This window comes from Biomphalaria glabrata, chromosome 6 (genome assembly GCF_947242115.1).
Source record: "Biomphalaria glabrata chromosome 6, xgBioGlab47.1, whole genome shotgun sequence".
In the NCBI taxonomy this organism is placed as follows: Eukaryota; Metazoa; Mollusca; class Gastropoda; family Planorbidae; genus Biomphalaria; species Biomphalaria glabrata.
In genome coordinates this window covers 43,462,139-43,467,619 of record NC_074716.1, presented here as the reverse complement: position 1 = coordinate 43,467,619, position 5,481 = coordinate 43,462,139, and the positions used below count along the sequence as shown (strand labels likewise).

Genomic DNA, 5,481 nt, shown 5'->3' with positions numbered 1-5,481 from the left:
CACACAACCGCTGACTTAATAAATTCACAACGGAATAGCACATATAAATATATTGATAAAACTGAACCACTGAGCTTTATTATCTTCTTAACCTAAACTTCACATTCACTTATAATTAACTTCAAATGACAACCTTGTGGTGTGTACCACGTGACATGCACGTGTCTGACGTCAGTGTTTTGTTTACAAACAAAATTCTAATAAATCTCAAACAGAGATGGAGCTGAAAATATTTTCTGTCAAAATCGAATATCTTAAATGAAACGGACATTAAGTGGACAAAAAGAAAACACAAAGATTCGAACTCCAAAACCTTAAATGTCAATAACTCATTAGATTAACCAGTGATTCCCAAACTACGGCCCTGTGGCCACATACTGCCCTTAACGTGGTGCTATCCGGCCCTCAAAACATCTTCTGCAGTGAATTTTAAAGCCCCAAAAGGAACGGATCTATTGTGCTGGGCGAGTTTTTTGCTATGTTAATTCAACCAATAATATATGTGTCAGAAACATAGCCCCCAGGTCCAAATAGGTTGGGCACCCACTGCCTAGGACCAACTTTATCAATCAGTTTTAGATATTTTAAAAAGTATATCGATCTGTATGAATACTTATTATACACTGCAAGCCGACCAGACTAGGGGAGGGGGGAAAAGATGTAAATTCAAGAGGTAATAATTTAATCCTCCATTCAGACTGACTAACTTCGGGCCATCTGTTACTTGCCAGTCACTCAGGCCGACACATAAGCACGCAGGACAAGACACGTCCATACACAAGACTCAATAAAAGAAAGCAAACTCTGAGCGTTCGAAATTGTAAATCAAAACATTGAGATGTGTAGACATGTGTGCTAAGTCAAATAAAAGCAATTTAATTTTATACAAGTAACTTCAACGAAAAAAAAAGATAACCAACAGTATTCCAAAACAGCTATTTTCATGTTTAATCATCAATGATTGAGCTATGATATTATAATTTCCAATTGTGGATTTTTATTGTTTAATTCCGATTGTAGATCTTTAACGTTTAATTCAGATTGTGGATTTTAGAGACTACTTCAGATTGTGGATTTAAACGTCTAATAGAGATTGTGGAATTTTAACGTCTAATTCAGATCGTGGATTTTATTGTTCACTAATTCAGATCGTGGATTTCAATGTTTACTAATTCAGATCGTGGATTTTATTGTTCCCTATTTCAGATCGTGGATTTTATTGTTCCCTAATTCAGATCGTGTATTTTATTGTTCCCTAATTCAGATAGTGTATTTTATTGTTCCCTAATTCAGATCGTGTATTTTATTGTTCCCTAATTCAGATCGTGGATTTTATTGTTCACTAATTCAGATCGTGGATTTTATTGTTCCCTAATTCAGATCGTGGATTTTTCTGTTCACTAATTCAGATCGTGGATTTTACTGTTCACTAATTCAGATCGTGGATTTTACTGTTCACTAATTCAGATCGTGGATTTTATTGTTTACTAATTCAGATCGTGGATTTTACTGTTCACTAATTCAGATCATGGATTTAAACGTCTCTACTACGGCATGTGAATGTTAACTACATATTTTGGATTTGCACAAGTACAGAGACTATTGATTTTACCTGCTCAGATGCAACATTGAAATTTTAAAAGAGAGTGGATTTTAACTACGACTACAATATGGTCTAGAACTGATATCTAGATTTAGATGTACTGGAAATTCTGTGACTCGCTTTGAAACGTCAGGTAAGAAAAAATAAGTCATTTTAAAGCTGGCATCTTTCTTGAATCAATGTAGATCTATCTCACGCGGTGATTCTGTAGTGACATAACTCCAAGACTCTAGATCTTTTATTTTACTACTTTTGTTTCTGTATCAGTTGATTGGTAAATGTAAATAATACATACAGCCGTTATTTTAACATTAATACCAATGTTTAGTCTTCACTAATTAAAATATCGTCAAGTCCGCATTGCGTTTCTCTACGTCAGGCCAAGTGAAGGCTTCCTCTTTGATGTCGTGTCCTCCGTCTGGTAAGCATTGGCTGAAAGTGTCAAAATGTGCTTCTTGTTTAAACAGCGTATTCTCGAGCACTGTTCACTTAATGCTTCGTATCTTTTGTTTTAATCACAGTAACTTATAATAATAATAATAATCTTTATTATCCGTAAGGAAATTTGTCTTACAATTTGTGCATTACACCAAACAAAAAAAACATAACTATAAGAAACCAAAGTGTACATTCACACCAGACTCACTCATAATTTACATGTGACAAAGTTTATACCAGATTGTTCTTATTTAATGATTTGATTGCCAGGGGAACAATTTACATGTGACATTCTCATGCCTAAGCCCTACAGCACCAAAAGGAAAGGGTTGTTGCTGCACAGGACAGCAGTTCCGTTTCTTTCAATGTAAATAGCATATGAATTCTAAATGCAAATCTCTATACTGACATATAGTAACTATAAAGTTGTTCCGGAAATTGTTATATAAAAAGTAAATTATGTCGAATGATTGTTTGAAATCACATTATTGACTTACATGCATAGGACAGCAGTTCCGTTTCTTTTAACCCTTAAAACGCGTGTGGAAGTTTTAGCCTCTAAACATCAGAATTGTCATTCCATTTTCTATGCACTCATTCTAAAACAGCTCAGCACTTTCAGGGTTAATGTAAATAGCATATGAATATTCTAAATGCAAATCTCTATTCTGACATATAGTAACTATAAAGTTGTTCCGGAAATTGTTATATAAAAAGTAATTTATGTCAATGATTGTTTTAAATCACATTATTGACTTACATTACATTTATATTCTTGGACAATACGTCACTATAGTTGTTCAGGATTTTAAAGAAAGTAATTTACAAGAAGCAATTATTGAAAATCCTTTTTTAGACTTATTTTACATTTGATTTTCTTGCTAAAACATAACAGAAGTTGTTTTTTTTTTTATCGGTAAAGAATGTTCCGGGTTTTGTTTTGAAAAAGAAATAGACCTACATTATTTAAATTTTCTAACGAATTGTTCCGAATTTTATATGAAAAATCTACTAACGCCAAATAACTGTTTGAAATCCCTCTTCTAATAAATAAAACAAATAATCTTCTTCTCATTAACGAAAATCGGTTGTTCCGGATTTTTTTGTAATAAACATATTAACTCTATTTATGTAAAATTACACTTCTCTCTTCCACAGCATTAAATTTTCGAAATTAAACGTTACAAAATCAAATTATCGTTATTTTATTTTTCAGTTATCTAAAATCGCTCGTCTGACATATTATACATATCCGGTAATTGTCTTGCCGAAATGTGTAATATATCCCTTTATCAATAATAGGGTATTAGTTTGTTATTAAGTTAACAGCAATGACTGGTCATGCGGTTAGCGCACTGGACTAATTATCTCGACGGTCCCGGGTTCATACCCTGCTCGCTGCCATTCCCCGTTGTCAGATGGAAGATTGGATAAGGAAGTTAATTATCTTTAACTCTGAAGGGACATCCAAAACATGTAAAACAGGGATCCGACTCTGACGGGGTTCCGCCTCTGAGTTTGTGTAATAACACAAACTCTCTTTGTAATCTTGTTATTTATCGATTTATGTATTGTCAGGTACAATAAATATTTGTTTAAAATATCAACTTGATCGGAGAATTCGTGAGGGAGAAATGGTGTTAACAATTATTAAAGGGGGATAAACCCAACACATTTAGCCATATTTATGAATACTGACGTATTAGTTTCCCTTGTTGCTATTAAACATAAAAATGAATTACCGGTAATTAATTTTCTAATTGGTTACTTTCTTTTATTGATTCGAGAATGGGTGTTTGAGAAATAACGTGTACACACATTTTACTAGACAGACAGACAAACAGACAGATAGAGTGATTACAAAATTAAAAGAGCGATGTCCATAAGCCAAAGATATATATAGCCAATATATATCTCTGTATTATATATAATTGTGTTTTGGTACGCTTTTCCTCATTTCAAAACACATTTACCGTCTGCAATGAACACGTAGTCGTGACTAAGAAGCACTTATTACACCGGAGTCTATTTGACAGAATTACTTTGTAAAACTCCTCGACCAATGTTTCCTCAATGTGTACTTGCGCCAGATTACGGAAATTCAAACCTCTATTTATGTAATTGTCTGTTTGCTTGCAGTACATTGCCCAGGGGAGAGCAGAAACCGAAACTACTGACTAGATTACTTATAACCCTGATTACGTATGAACCATCAATTAAGAAAGGTGTCAGGTACGATAATCTGTATTCGGTCCTGTGATGTGTCAATGAGCTAAACTGCCTACAGGTTGTGACGTTGCAGGTCAGTGTTCAGGCCTGTTATTTGTTTCGGTTTAGTTCCACTGGCCAGTGAAACCAAATAACATTTATTCATTCTTTTATTGTTACAACTCCTCCTATCAGCTTGGTAACTCTTCGTGGGTCCGAATCGGACACTGGGTTGACGGGTATCTCTCATTTCTTACTGGATACGCTAAAACAAGTTAGTACAAGTGCACCTTCCTCCCTAGAGAATGGAATGGGTTGCCTGAACCAGCCAGAAAAAACAACGACTTAGCAGAGTTTGAAGTCATTAGTTTACATACATGACTAGATTGACACATGAAATGCGTAGGACGTTATTATCTTATGTTTTAAAGCAACGTCTGTAATAAGATAAATGGCTCCAACAATTTTTCTAGAAATTTAACATATATCTTTGTGGAAAAAAAAATCTAACTAACAAACCGAAAACTCTGGTCTGACCGTTATAATTTTTCTTAAAATTATCATCTCATCTTAAAATTCAAGTTGGCTTAAATCTTTTAAAATTTTGAGCACGTTTCTGCAGACATTCATTCACTCGACTAAACCGCTTGTTTGTGTTCAGTATGGGTTGAACAAATAAATAGACGTAGGCTATATGAGCCCTTTGCTCACCGTCTAATGTAGAGTTCATCAGCTGGAGAAGAAGTAAAACTCACTGGCAATAATAAAAAGAAATAAATGGAATCAGAAACTGCAGACCATTAACAGCTTCATAAAGGAGTACGTGACTTTTTTTTTTTTAACAAATTTTTTTCCAATTTTTTACTTGAGATCGCTTGCCTAACAAAATAATCAGAAAGATACAAAAATGAAGACACTTTAAAAAACTTTCCTTGTCCGTCTAGTTCTATATGTTAGTAAATATTTAGCGCAATTGTTGGGAGAGGTATCTGGGAAGTGTCCATGCTGTTCTTGGGTGATCACTTCACGCAGCTCTACTGTTAAAGGACCTCTATTTCAAATACTTATTCCAGAAGAATTATAAGAGTCTTATTGACGACGTGTTGTCCTGTTTGCTTTTAAGTGAAAAATGTGACAACACAAACTCTCTTTGTAATCTGGTTATTTTATGTGCCAGGACAAATTCAAGTACTTTTCCTTCCGTGAAAAGAGTTGGCTAAATCATCCAGGAA

General features: G+C 34.1%; 1 protein-coding gene across 1 annotated transcript in view; it reads left to right on the top strand.

Moving 5' to 3' along the window:
• The first annotated feature begins 1,335 nt into the window (after positions 1–1,335).
• The window catches only part of LOC106063880 (beta-1,4-N-acetylgalactosaminyltransferase bre-4-like), a 139,715-nt gene continuing 135,569 nt past the window's right edge, over positions 1,336–5,481 (top strand). Inside the window, exon 1 of the mRNA XM_056032506.1 lies at positions 1,336–1,736. The gene's annotated coding sequence lies outside the window, so the exon portion shown is untranslated. The remainder of the gene's footprint in view (positions 1,737–5,481) is intronic.